At 33.7% G+C, this 15,362-nt stretch overlaps 1 long non-coding RNA gene across 1 annotated transcript in view; it reads left to right on the top strand.

The window, feature by feature from the left end:
* The window catches only part of LOC141518613 (uncharacterized), a 445,587-nt gene that overhangs the window by 116,048 nt on the left and 314,177 nt on the right, over window positions 1-15,362 (top strand). The gene's annotated exons all lie outside the window — the stretch shown is intronic.

Raw genomic sequence — 15,362 nt, 5'->3', positions numbered from 1 at the left:
CATATATAATTTTGTAAAGGAAGCTCATTCTATTTCCCCCCACTTCCTTTGCTAGTACCAGAAATAACTTTGCATATTTCATTTCACTTCTATGTGTGAGATATTAGAGAGAGTCAACCTCAAACCTAGGAAGATGTGGGTTCAAGTCCTATGTCTGATAGATGTTGGCAATGTAACCCTGGAAAAATCACTACTATCTAGGTTACTCCTAATTCTCTAAATTGCAGAGAACTTGTTGACCTACATTGCTAAAAGGAGGTAGTTTATCTGGGAAGCCTCTAGGTCAGGGTTTGGTAAATTATGTCCTTTGATTTGAACTACCACCTATTTATGGACAGAGTTAAGAATTTTTTAAAATTTTGCTTTTGTTGTTATTGTAAAAAATTATTAAATTTTATAAGTAAAGTTATTTTTAATTATTAAAATTATTATTATTTTGTGGGTCTCAAAAACAGGTGGTGAATCAGATTTGACCTTCAAGTGGTAATTCAGCAGTTTGCTGAATCTTTTTCTTAAATTAATGAAATCATAGATCTAGTTCCTAATCCTTTGAATGTTCATCCCAACCTCCCCCTCCTCATCCCCATTCCTATTAAATATAAGTTTCTTGGGAACAAAGACTGTTTCTTTGTTTTCTTTTCTATCTTCAATACTTTGTAAGCACAGTGTCACACTGATAATAGGTGCATAATAAAAAAAATAATTTAGCTGAATTCAGCTAAATTGAATTGAGAATCAAATTTTTGTTTTATAGTTCTAAGACCAGGGCTAATTCCATAGAACCATATATCTTTCTTCAAAATTAGATATTTGTCAGAATGTACTTTGGAAATGAATATGTTTTATCAAGTATGTCAATTATAAATATCTCTAGAAGCATAAGATTTATCTTTGCTAGTGGTGCAATGACTATGCATCCACAGGACAATGTTGAAACATCAAAAAACAAACAAACATACAAAAATGGGCACATACTTTACAGTAGGATTTAGGGTAAAGTTGAAATAGTTTTGTGTGTATGTTTAAAATCAAATGTGGAGACAAAGTGGATATTAGGTCCATTCAATTAAACAAATTTGCAGAATTAGAAAAACTGTTCTTCAAAGAGAGTTCTATATGTTGGGCATTATTTTAAACATGTAATAAAGCTAACAATTTTCAGAGTTAAATTATATCATAAAGAAGGCAATGTAGCCTAGAGGAAAGGACTCTGCTCTTGGGAGGATACCAAGTTTATAGTTCTGGGTCTACTACTGTGTAATTCTCACTATAATAATTAAATAGGTACTTAATCAGTAATTGTGGCATAACTTTGGGTAAATCAATCTCTACTGAGTTTTAGTTTTCTCATCTGTAAAATGGGAATGAGAATATTTATACTATCTCTCACAGCTGTTGTGAGGCTCATAGAAGGTAATAGATATGAAAGGTTTTTGTTATCTGTTAAGTTCTATAATACATGCCATCTCTCCTTTCAAATCTTTAAGTATAAGATCTTACTGAAATATTTCAATGTTAATTTTTTTTTATTAAAAAAAGGTAGTTCATTATTTAAGAAAGAGAATAATGGAAGAATATGCATATAATCATTAGAAATAAAAGAGAAGTTTTTTTCTTTTGAAGCACTAAAAAGCCCAAGTTATTAACTTGCTAGCTTCAAATCTATTTTCAGCTGATGAAAGGAGAGCTGAATTCAGATTGTTTAAAGCTAAAGTGATGGGGCTAAAGAGAGTGCTAACCATCTATCTAGCTAATAGATCACAGTCACTCAGTTCTGAGGATTTTGGTTTGCAAAAAGGATTAATATAATTTTCAATCTTTATAATAGTTTAGAGGCTGTGCTGGAATCTTCCTTATCAAAGACTGTAAAAGAAATACCTTCTACCAATCCATAAGGGGTGAAAAGATGCATATAAAATTTCAGATTTTAGACTTTAGTAAAATATTCTATCTAAATGCAGATTTCTGGGGAAATGTCCTAGAAAATTTACACCTTTCATGCAAATCTGTGCCATGTACAAAATTTCCAGAAGAGACCCTTGCAAGGGAAAGGAATAGATATGATGACTTTGACTTGGGTACCCCTAAAAAGGAAAAGGTACTCTGAATTCCCATTCTCTAGGGTGTGGGTTCACTAAAACCTCTTACTTTTCCTATTGTAATAACAGACTTAACCATCAAATAAACTGATCTTGAAGCCCCTAAAGAGTCCAAGGTTTCAGATTTTCTAGTTAAAAATAAATTAAACTATCAATAGGAAAGATATTTATTAAGAAGGGAAAAATGCAATTCACTTTTCTTGTATTACTAACGCATAAATCATTGGCTTGTTCTACCTTTACTGTGGTGTTGGGCTTTCATAGTGTTTCTTGAACTATAAATAATTTTAAAATGCTAAAAGACAATGGAAAGCAGGAGTCTTTCCATTCTCTCAATGCTTTTATCATATTCTCAGAAATTATAATAGTGAAAAGAGCAGTGCACTGGTTATGCATCTGTTCTGGTTATGCCATTTTATCATAAGTTTTGGTACTGCTACTGAGGCTGCTGCTACTGCCTCTTCAATGAATCATTCAGGCTGTTTTCCTGACTCATTTCCACCAAACTTGTGTCATATGAATAGAAACCTTTTCACCCTGGAAACCCAGTCTACTCTTGGACTACTTTGCCCATAGGAAGTATCCTCCATCCCTGAGTCCTTTCCCCCTGATTGACTGGTTTCATCCTAGAAATTTCAATTTAAGGAAGACAACCAGGCCAAAGATGTCTTCCTTCCTCTGTTCTTCTCCAGCCTGAAATGCTAACTTATTTCCACAAAATTTTCTCTGACAAGGATTTCTTTTATTATCTTTTTAGTTCCTTTTGAGGAATTGTCTCCTCCCATTAACTTGTAAGCTCCTTGAAGTCAAAGACTTGGATTCTTTCTGATTGAATTTGTATTCCCAGTTCTTTTTTCTTTTTTTCTTTCCTTTTTTTGTAAGGTTTTTGCAAGGTAAATGGGGTTAAGTGGCTTGCCCAAGGCTACAACAGTTAGGCAATTATTATTAAGCATTTGAGGTCACATTTGAACTCAGGTCCTCCTGACTGCAGGGCCAGTGCACTATCCACTGCTCCACCTAGCTGCCCAGTATTCCCAGTTCTTAATACTGTAATTAGCATAGATTAAGAGCTTAATAAATGCTTATTAACCTGATCAGAAAATAAAGAGAGAGGGTGGAAGGACAGAAGGAAAGAAAAACAGGAGGGAAGGCAGAAAGGACAGAGGGAAGTAGAAATAGAGAAAAGGAAAAATATTTAAAAAAGAAAGATAAATGACTTACATTGTAAAGGAGCTTGCATGAAATCATGATATGGTCCTTGTTTAGAGTGTACACTTTCCAAAGAGATAGACATGGAGGCAGCTGTTGGCACAATAAATAGAGAGCTCCATCTGGGGACAGGAAGTTCTGGGTTCAAATATAATCTCAGACATTTACTAGTTATGTGAACCTGGGCAAGTCACATAACCTTGGGTCGTCTCATTTCCCTAGTTGTAAAACAAGTGTAATAATAACACCTATCCCTCGGGATTGTTGTGAGTAATGAGATAATATTTATTAAAGCATTAAAAAGAATGCATGGGATATAGTAGGGGCTATATAAATGCTTCTTTCATTTCTTCCTTTCCTTCTTCCTTCCTCTGCTCTGAAGAAAGTATTCTAACTGTTACCAATGATTTAAACTTTACAGGATGATGTGCTGTCCCCATCAATTAGAATTAAAGTCCTTTGAAGGTGGGGTCTATTTCCATTTGCTAGTTTTTATATTCTCAGAATTTAGTACAGTGACTTAAAGCAAGTTCTTAATAAATATTTATTGATTGGTTGACTGGCAACTGTTGAGGAATGCAGATTCTGATGAGTATGGATCTCCATTTGGAATCATGATTTCTATCTCAGGGATCCATTAGCAAAATATCAGGATTTCTCTATTTTCTGCAAAAACCACTAACAAGATTTTCATATGGAACTCCATAAAATGAGGCCTACATATAATGGAATTCATTGTAAGTATTTTTAAAATTTCATTTGGTGGCATGGACCCATTGGATATCTGGCACAAAATTTTACCAGTTGGTTCTTGGGTATCAAAGGACAAGTCAAACCTGAATTTCCAACACTTATATTCCAATATATGCCTGTAACAGTTGTTCAGCTGAAAATCTCTTCATTTGTTCTCTCTAGACCAAGATTTAGCAGTGTCTTGTAGATAATAAGCATTTAATATAGATTCACTGTCATGTATTTGAATGTGAATTCCACCTCATCCTAGGGTTGAGTAACCCTCATATATAAATTCTCCAAAGGTGTATGTGATTCCCCACCCCACCCCCAAATATTAATTACTTAGAAACTAATTAGAAAATTTTATTAGAAACTTCCTAGAAGAGCTCACAATTTGGTTTCAAAAATATAAAAATGTAGTATTTAAATTAATTTACAAATTTTGTTATATACTAATCAAATTATCAACAGACAATTTTATATAGCCAAATAAAATAGTAATGAAATTACTTTCAACCAATAAAAAGTCTACAATCTTAAGGTAAATAATGAAAAAATATATAGTAAGAATGAAGGAGGAATAAACTTCCAGACCTTATTTTAAAGAATTACTCATCAAAATTATTTTTTATGATTTAAAGCAGAAAATTAAATCAGTGTAACAAACTTAATAAAGAATCAGAAATAGATAAACTTATAAACTTTGTGTTTGGACAACCTGATAAAATAATTTACTTAAAGAAAAACTCTCTTTTTGACAAGAGGTGCTGAGACAATTGGAATGGAATTAATTAAATTTAAGTATAGGTAAACATAGCATATGCAAGAAAAAGGTCTAAAATGGAAATTCTTGTGATCTTATAACTATACAGAGATATCTTAACCAAACACAAGATAAAACAGTTAATTTCAATTACGTGAAAATTAAAATTTTTACATAAAGAAAACCAATGTAGTTAAAATAAGATATTGATTTAGAAAAAAAGAAAATATTTACATCAAATTTCTCTAATGAGGTTCTAATATTTAAGGTTAAAAATTAACATAAATATAAAAAAAAACAAGAAATGAGTGGCAGAGCTGAGCTCTTCAAAAATGTTTCATGTTACCAAGTTCACAAGTCTATAAACTCTAGGTCAGTGAGTCTAATTTTGGCCTAATTTTAGAACTTGTTATTAAATGGCTTATTAGACAACACCTAGAAAATGAGTCATTGATCATACCATGTCAACTTGGCTTCATCAAGAACAGTCTAGCTTAATTATCTTTTTTTTCCTTTGCATTTTGATAGTCTGGTAGAGCAAATGAATTTTGCACATATGATTCACTTGGATTCTTTATAAAGCATTTACAAAATCTTTTATTCTTACCAATAAAGTGGAGTAGCTTTTGTTAGACCACAGCACAGTAAAGTAGACTTAGAATTAAGAAGGTGGGATTCACTTAGATTATCTTTATTATATCTCACAATGCTAACATTAAATAGGCCTGAGATCTAGTCTCCATTCCAGCCCTGAAATTCTATTTTACGATTCTAAGGACTTTTTTTCACTTATACTTTATGATTCCAAGGAATCTAAATTCATTTTTTTTACTTAAAATAAACCAGCAGAACCCCTTCTCCCGATTAGAATCTAACAGTACAGAGTATTCTTCATAAAACAGAGTTTGAGGAACCTATACCATTAAAGGCATATTTATTTGTAGTATGTCAAAAAAGGAGACAGCTATCCACAAGAAGAATTAGGAATATCAAAAACCTGATTAATTTATCTAACAGGATTGTCTGTCCCAGGCAAGTGGCTCTGGAACATGCACACATTTTGGTAACATGAAATATGTACTTTGGCAGAAATAGAATTTGGGATGGAATTGTTATTTATAGAGCTGCCAAAGCCCACAATCCAAATTATTTGGATGGGCTGGAATATGCTTCTGAATTGTGTGCATTTGTAGTACTCTTTCCTTAGATGCTGATTGCTCTAACCTTTCTTCAACATCCCTCATGCTCAGCAGTCTTGGAAAATAGCAAGGAGATGATACTTAGGGATGAGGGGTTTTTTTTGGGGGGTTGGTAATTGTATGCCATGTTTTCCTGGATTTTTGGTTCTTGTCGTTCCCACTTAACATGGTTACTTTACCACTGGTTTAACCAGTTATATAACTGGAAAGTAACAACAGGATAACAGATTGCTTGTTCTAAATAATTGGAGAGACAGTGGGTTATTAAAAATATATATATTTGTCAAAGAGTAATGGCTCCAATAATTCACCAAACCATGTGACATTAGAGAAGGTTTCTTTTATAATAAGAGGGTGGTTGAAAGGTTTAGACTGTAATACCTCAAACCACCCCCATTGGCTGTTTTCCCAATTCTCACTTTTAGGGGCAGGTTGAGTCCCTAGAAGTCAGCAGCTACTATTATGATCAATAGGGTTCTATCTCCAGGCAACTCTGCTGGTTAGGGTTTCTAAGAATTTACTCATAAACCCCCACAATTCTCTACTGAAAAAGTATAGCAAATTAGAAGCTACAAAACACTTTCTAAACCAGAAAGCCCATTCTCTTTTCTAAACCTACTCAGTCCCTGGGTACTGTAATTAATAAGTTGAAGTAGCTCAAGCTTGAAGCCCCAATAAGCAGGACATGTCGGATAGAGGTCACCCCTGGCTTGAGGACTCACATTCTCCTCTCCCAGAAATTCTCCTTGAGATGTAGCATGACTGAAGGACAAGGGGTTTCCTTGCTCAACTAGAAGAATTCCTTGTGCAATGATAATGAGTCGACTGACTACTTAACTGTGTCAAGCAGTATATTACTCAGATCTCTCTCTTTCCTAGACTCAACCACTGCCTTAGTGGTTTGTGCTGACAATTCCTGTTGATGACCTGAACAAATTATTTAACCTTGTTCAGTCTCTCTTTGTAATGGTAAATGTAACATAATGTTATCTACCTTGATAAGATCAGATGGAATAATATATGTAAAGTATTTTATAAACCTTAAAGTCCTATATAAAAGTTAGCTATTATTGGAGGAAAATTTGACAGATTAACACTTGCCACTAGCAATCAAGGTGAGATTATGATAGTTTGTGGATCAAGGAAAAGCCAGACCCTGAATGGAACTTGGAAAGAATGCAAAAATTCTGAAAGGCAAAGATGAGGTAGTTCATTCCAAGTTTATGAGAGAAGAGAAAACATGTCCTTTTGAGAATACATGGAGCCTGGAGTTGGTAAAACTAGTTAAACAGAAGGTAGAAGTCAAATTTAACTAAACCACAAAGCACACAAAAGTAAAATATGATGGAGTAAGGTGGAGGAATTAAATGCTAAATTGATTAGCTTTTTCTTTTCCTCAGGAAAATAAAAAGAACTTGTGTAGGACCTTTGACCAGGAAAGAGATATGAACTGACCTCAGCCTTAATTATCTTTTTTTCCCCCCCAGCAATGTGAAGTAAGAATTGAAATGTATTTCTTCAGGGGAGGAAATTTTGTTTTTGACTTTGTGTCTCTAGCACATAGTATAGTCTCCAGCACATAATTTATTAAATATTATTGAAATGATAAAAAGAATAATAGCTAGATATTATAAAATGTTTTAAATTTTACAAAGTACTTTATATATTTTATTTCACTTGATCCTCACACACAACCCCACTAAAGTAGGTGCTATTATTTTTTTTCTATTTTTACAAGTGAGGAAACAGTGAGAGAGAGGTTATTTGAAATGACCAAGATCACATAGAGCCTGGGACAGAATATTAACTCAGATCATTTTAACTACCAGTCTAATAATCTATTCACAAAATCACCTAGATACCTTATATGAGAGGCAAGAGACAAGAAGCAGGGAGCTCAATTAAATGGCTTTAAATTTTAAGCCTGTGCAGCAGAAAATGACATTTAGATTTGTGACAGCTTGTATTTGTCCAACAAAACAGTGAAAGTGATCAGGACAAGGGTAGTGGCAGTGTAAATGTTGAGAAAAGTGATGTATATGTGTATATGTTATAGGAGCATAAGTATGATATAGGAACATAAGCAAGTATAAGCATGTATAAGTATGTATATACATACAGAAACATGTATACATGTATGTATGCATATGCAAACATACATAAATTCAAGTATTCTTTTTAGAGGGAAAGAGAACAGAGAAAGAAAAAAAACATTTATCAAGTGCCTACAAGGTGCTAGGCACTGTGTTCAAAACTTTGCAACACTATTCCATCTGATTTTCACAGCAAACCTGGGAGATAATATCCCCATTTTAAAGAGGAGAAAACTGAGATTAAGTAACTTTCTTAGGGTTATACAACTAGTGAATGTCTAAGGAGGTATTTGAATTTTTTTTAATTTTAGAAAGGTTTTATTTATTTATTTATTTTATTTCTATATTCTCCAATCTTGCTTCCCTCCCCGCCCCCCACAGAAAGCAGTTTGTTAGACTTTACCTCATTCCCATAGTATGCATTGATCTAAGTTAAATGTGATGTGAGAGAAATCTTATCCTTAAGGAAGAATCCTATAATATTAGATATAGCAGAATTACACAATAAGACAACATTTGTTTTTAAATTAAAGGTAATAGTCTTTGGTCTTTGTTTAAACTCCACAATTGTTTCTCTGATTACAGATGGCATCCTGCATCAAAGATATCCCAAAATTGTGCCTGAATGTTGTCCTTTGGGAATAGTTCCAAATTTCTCTCCAGAAATGTTGGATGAGTTCACAGCTCCACCAACAATGTAATAGTGTCCCAGATTTCCCACAACCCTTCAAGCAATGATCATTATCCTTTCTGGTCATATTGGCCAGTCTGAGAGGTGTGAGGTGGTACCTCAGGAAGCTTTAGTTTGCATTTCTCTAATAAGTAATGATTTAGAGCAGTTTTTCATGACTATGGATTGCTTTGATCTCCTCATCTGTAAATTGCCTTTTCATATGCTTTGACCATTTGCAATTGGGGAATGCTTTTTTTAAAAAATGTGACTCAGTTCTCTGTATATTTTAGAAATGAATCGTTTGTCAGAAGCACTAGTCATAAAAATTGTTTCCCAATTTACTACATTTCTTTTGATCTTGGTTACAGTGGTTTTATCTGTGCAAAAGCTTTTTAATTTAATGTAAATGAAATCCTCTAATTTCTTTTTAGTGATGTTCTCCATCTCTTCCTTAGTCAAAAACTACTTCCCATTCCATAGATCTGACAGGTAAACTAGTCCTTGCTCTTCTAATTTGCTTATAGCATGGTTTTTTTATGTCTAAATCCTGTATCCATTTGGATCTTATCTTGGTATAGGGTGTGAGGTGTTGGTCTAATCTAAGTTTCTACCATATTACCTTCCAATTTTCCAAGCAGTTTTTATCAAAGAGAGAGCTTTTATCCCAATAGCTGCACTCTTTGGGTTTATCAAACAACAGATTACTATAATAGTTTCTTGCTATTGCACCTAGTCTTTTCCACTGGTCCACCACTCTATTTCTTAGTCAGTAACAGATAGTTTTGATGACTGATGCTTTATAATATAATTTTTGATCAGGTATGGCTAAGCCCCCTTCTTTTTCACTTTTTTTTCATTAAATCTCTGGAAATTCTTGACTTTTTATTTCTCCATATACATTTACTTACAACTTTTTCAAACTTTTTAAAGTAATTTTTTGGAATTTTGATTGGTAGGGCACCAAACAGGTAGTTTAGTTTTGGTAGAATTCTCATTTTTATTATATTAGCTCTACCTATCCATGAGCGGTTGATATTTTCAAAAAGTTTCTGAGTGTGCTTTGGCAAATAGACTCCCAAGTATTTTATATTGTGTGAGTTTACTTTGAATGGGATTTCTCTTTCTAGCTCTTCCTGCTGTATCTTGCTAGTCATATATAGAAAAGTTGAGGATTTATTTTACATCCTGCAACTTTGCTAAAATTGCTAATTGCTTCCAGTAGCTTTTGGATGATTTCTTGGGATTCTCTAGGTATAACATCATGTCATCTGCAAAGCCTGAGAGTTTTGTCTCTTTCTTCCCAATTCAAATTCCTTCAATTTCTTTTTCTTTTCTAATTGCTGAAGCTAACATTTCTGATATAATATTGAACAGTAGTGGTGATAGTGGGCATTCTTGTTTCACCCCTGATGTTATTGGAAATGCCTCTAGCCTATCCCCATTGCATATAATGCTTGTTGATGGTTTCAGATAGATACTGTTTATTATTCTAAGGAACAATCCATTTATTGCTACACTCTCCAGTGTTTTTAGTAGGAATGAGTGCTGTATTTTGTCAAAAGCTTTTCCACCATCTATTGACATAATCATATGATTTCTGATAGATTTGTTATTGATATAATTAATTATAATAACAGTTTTCTTAATATTGAACCAACCCTTCATTCCTGGGATAAATCATACTTAGCCAAAATGTATTATCCTAATGATAACTTACTATAATTGTTTTGCTAAGATTTTATTTATGATCTTTGCATCTATATTCATCAGGGATATAGGTCTATAATTTTCTTTCTCTGTTTTAACTCTTCCTGTTTTAGGTATCAGCACCATACTGGTGTCCTAGAAAGGGTTAGGTAGAGTTCCATCTTCACCTATTTTTCTAAATAGTTTATATAGAATTGGAACCAATTGTTCCTTAAATTTTTGATATAATTCACTTGTGAATGCATCTGACCATGGAGATATTTTTCGTAGGGAGTCTAATAATGACTTCTTGAATTTCTTTTTTTGAGATAGGGTTATTTAGGTATTTGATTTCCTTTTCTTTTAACCTGGGAAACTTATATTTTTTGGAAATATTCATAAGTTTCATTTAGATTATCAGATTTATTGACATATAGTTGGGCAAAATAATTCTGAATCATTACTTTAATTTCGTACTTACTGGTGGTGTTTACCTTTTCCATTTATGATACTAACAATTTGGTTTTCTTTTTTCTTTTTTTAAACTATTTGACCAAAGGTTTATCAATTTTTTCACAAAATCAGCTCTTGGTTTTATTTATTAATTCAATAGTTATCTTGCTTTAGATTTTATTAATTCCTCCTTTAGTTTTTAGAATTTCTAATTTGTTATTTAACTGGTATTTTTAATTTGTTCTTTCTCTAATTTTTTAGTTGCATATGTAGTTGTTTGAATTCCTCTTTTTATAATTTATTCATATAAGCATTTAAACATATAATATATCCCCTTTACAGTTGCCTTGAATGTATCCCATAGGTTTTGGCATGTTGTGTCATTATTGTCATTATCTAATATAAAATAATTAATTGTTCTTATAATTTGTTTGATCCACTCATTCTTTAAAATGAGGTTATTAAGTTTCCAATTAGTTTTAGTTATATATTTCCCTGGCCCATATGATTTTTTTATTGCATTATGATCTGAGAAAGACATAATCATTATTTCTGCCTTTCTGCAATTGATTATTGGGTTTTTATTCCCTAGTACATGGTCAACTTTTGTGTAAGTGCCATGTACTGCAGAAAAGAAAGACATTCTTTCTATCCCCATTCAATTTCCTCCATATGTCAATCATGTCTAGTTTTTCTAACAATCTATTTGCCTTCTTAACTTCCTTCTTGTTTTATAGTTAGATTTATCTAAATCTGAGAGTGGGAGGTTGAGGTCTCCTACTAGAAGAGTTTTGCTGTGTATGTCTTCCTGTAACTCCCTCAACTTCTCCTCTAAGAATGTGTATGCTATTCCATTGGGTACATACATATTTAGTATTGCAGTCACTTTATTGTCTGTATTACCTTTTAGGAGGATATAGTTTCCTTCCTTATCTCTTTTAACACTATCTATTTTTATTTTTTGCTGCTGCTTTGTCTGAGGTAAGGATTGCTACCCCTGCTTTTTTTTTCACTTCAGCAGAAGCAAAATATATTTTGTTCCAATTTTTTACCTTTACTCTATATCTATCACTCTGCTTTAGATGAGTTTCTTGGAGGCAGCATATTGTAGGATTCTGGTTTTTAACCCACTCTGCTATTTGCTTATGTTTTAAGGGAGAGTTCATCCCATACACATTCAAAGTTATAATTACTAACTCTTTATTGCCTTCTATGTTATATTCCCTCTGTTTGTATTTCCCCCCTATTTTTTTGCTTTACCCATATTCCCCAGTGTTTTCTTTTTGAATAACTCTACCTTCAGTGTGTTTGCCCTCCTATATTCAACCCCCTCCCCTTTTTTCCCCTTTCCCTTTGCCCTTTCTTCCTCCCTTCCTTCTATTGATTCCCCCTTTCCCCCTCCCCTTTTCCCCTTTTAACATTTTAAAGATAAGATAAATTTCTTAACTCAACTGAGTGTGTGTATGTTAATTTTAAGCCAATCTGATGAAAGTAAGATTCAGGCAGTTTTCACCTCCTCCCTTCTTTCCCTCTATTGCAATAACTCCTCTGTACCTCTTAATGTAATGAGATTTACCTCATTCAGTGTCCTCCATCCTTCCATCTCTTTAATGGCTCCCTTTACAAATAAGTATTGTTTTTAAATCATTCTATCTGAGTCACAGAAAGGCCATGAGTGTCCATCACCTCTGGTTATTCTGTCTACTAGAATTACAATTATTGAGAGTTATTAGAGTCTTTCTTCCAAATGAGGATATTTCCAGTTTCATCTTATTGGATAATAGTTTCTCAAATAAGCCAAGCATATCCCTCTCTTCCAGTTAATTAAATTCTCTCTAATAGAGTTACAATTCTCAAGAGTTGTTAAAGCCTTTCTTCTCAGATAGGGATAATGCCAGTTTCATCTTATTTGATAACAATATTTTTTTTCCCTTCCCACCTCCCTTTTTTAAAATTTTACCTTTTTCATGTGTCTCTTGAGTTTCCTGTTTGATATCCAGATTTCTATTAAGTTCTGGTCTTTTCATTAGGAACAGTTGAAAGTCTCCTATTTCATTAAATATCCATCTTTTACCCTCTTAAGAGAAGGCTCAGTTTTGCTGGATAATGAATTCTTGGCTGCATTCCAAGCTCCCTTGCCTTTTGGAATATTCCATTCCAGGCCCTTCACTCCCTTAATGTTGATGCTGCCAGGCTCTATGTACTCCTTACTGTGACTCCTTGGTATTTAGATTGTTTATTTCTGGCTGCTTGCAGGATTTTCTTTTTTATCTGATAGTTCTGGAATTTCGCAAGAATATTCCTTGATGTTTTCATTTTGGGATCCCTTTCTGGAGGGGGATCAATGTATTTTTTCAATAACTATTTTGCCTTCTGGTTCCATAGTATCAGGGCAGTTTTCCATCACTAAGTCCTCTAATGTTGAGTCCAGGCTTTTTTTCTCTTCAATGTTTTCAGGAAGTCTAATAATTTTTAGGTTATGTTTCTTCAATTTATTCTTGAGGTCAGTGTTGATGCTGATGAGATATTTAAAATTTTTTTCTTTTTTTTCAATTTTTTGATTTGTTTAAAGAATTCTTGTTGTCTCATGAAGCCATTAGTTTAAATAGACTCCACTTTTTTTTAATGGAAGAATATTCTTCATTTACCTTTTACAACTCCTTTTCCAATTTCTCAATTCTATTTTTGTAAGAGTTTTCTCTTGGATCATTTGAGATTTTGAGACAATTATTTTCTTTTTGCATTTGTCCATTTATATTTTCCAAGGATTTGTTTTCTTGTTACAAGGTGTTAATCTTCTCTTGGGTTTCTTTCCCCAAATTTTCCAATTGATTTTTAAACTTCTTCATGATTTCTTCAAGGAAGTATTTCTGTGCTGGAGACCAAATCATATTCTGTTCAGAAGTTCTATGTCTCTCTGAATTAGGGTCTTTTCCTTCTAGTACTTTTTCTATGGTTCCCCCATTCTGCTGTCCTTTTTCCATTTTCCTAAGATCTTGTATTTGGGGAGGGGTTGGTTCACAGAGGTTTGGTGTTGAGATCCCTAGAGGTTTTACTCACTGAGTGTAATATCTACAGATAGACAGTAGAGAGTGCTGGAGGACATTCTCACTGAATGTATTATCACCTCCCAGCTAATATGGGGTGCTAGAGGGTGAAACCTACTCTCCAACCCTTCCTATAAACTCCAGACCATCAGTCCCACAATCACACCTCCATGCTCTGGTTATTTCTCAAAGTGAAGTGGTTCCCACAGAGAAAGCCCCCCAGAACTGATCTTAGATTACTCTGGCTCTTGCCCTACCCCCCCACTGGCTGTTGGTGCTTTACACTCACAACACCCCCAATCCCTGATGACATTGAGATAAATGTTTTTTCCTAGCTTCTCTTTCTTGAATTTTTTATAGGACTTCCATTTTTTTTAGTTTTTTTTCAAGGCAAATGGGGTTAAGTGGCTTTCCCAAGGCCACAATAGGACTTCCATTTGGAGGTTTGTTTGATATTGTTTATGAAGGAAGATCAGGAGACTATAACACAGAGCCTGGCTTCTTTCTGCCATCTTGACTGGAAGTTCTTGCTGTATTTGAATTGAGGTCTTCTTGTCACCAAGTCCAGCAAACTTTCCAATGAACCATCTATTTGCCTTGGAGTAACGTAATGTTTGAAGATGCACATGCCCATCCTGGTCTAGGAATTTTATAGATTCTTGGAAATTTAGGATGATGCATATGATTAGTTATATATTTATATAGAAGTCATTCCTATAAAGGTGATATTATTCTCCCTGGAGATGATGAGAACACTAAGGGTACGGGTTTTGTGAGAGAATGGAAGAGGGCCCTAAACAGGGGCAGTAGAAATTATCCAAAAGAAGATAATTATGGTTAGTCAGTTAGATGAGGGAGAAGAAGAGATAGGACAATATAGCATCATGAAATTTGAGAATTTGGAAGTCATTGTTTGGAAGACAATTGGAAGTTATCAGAATTGAGGCTGCTTGAGTTGGGAGACAAAAGTATTTGAGCTGTTGTTCTTATAAATAATAAAGTCACCTAAGATGAGGACTGAGGATAGATTAGTGTGGAAGACTGTACTTGCTAACCTACCTACTAAGAAAGGAACAGAGTGACCTTGAGGTTAATTGATGACAATGTAGCTTGAGATAAGAAGAATGCAATTATTGAGTGATAATGGCACAGGAAGAATTAGGAATTAGCAGTTGGTAGGTTCTTGTCCTTCTTTATTACAGAAGACCAAAATGACATCACTATGTTCTAGATAAATTACAATGTGCAGACTATGGCTGATCAGACCAACACAAGCTCAGAATGCTCTACCACAGGTTGGGCACAAATAGTCCATGTGAACACCTGGAGTAGGTACTCTAAATTTATGTATGTCACATTTTCTTTAAAGTGCTTCAATTCTGTCTTCCTCATAGAGTACAGCACC

The sequence above is a fragment of the Macrotis lagotis genome, chromosome 1, assembly GCF_037893015.1.
Source record: "Macrotis lagotis isolate mMagLag1 chromosome 1, bilby.v1.9.chrom.fasta, whole genome shotgun sequence".
NCBI lineage: Eukaryota > Metazoa > Chordata > Mammalia > Peramelemorphia > Peramelidae > Macrotis > Macrotis lagotis.
Note: the sequence above shows the minus strand (reverse complement) of the source record. Positions and strands in the feature narration are given on the sequence as shown.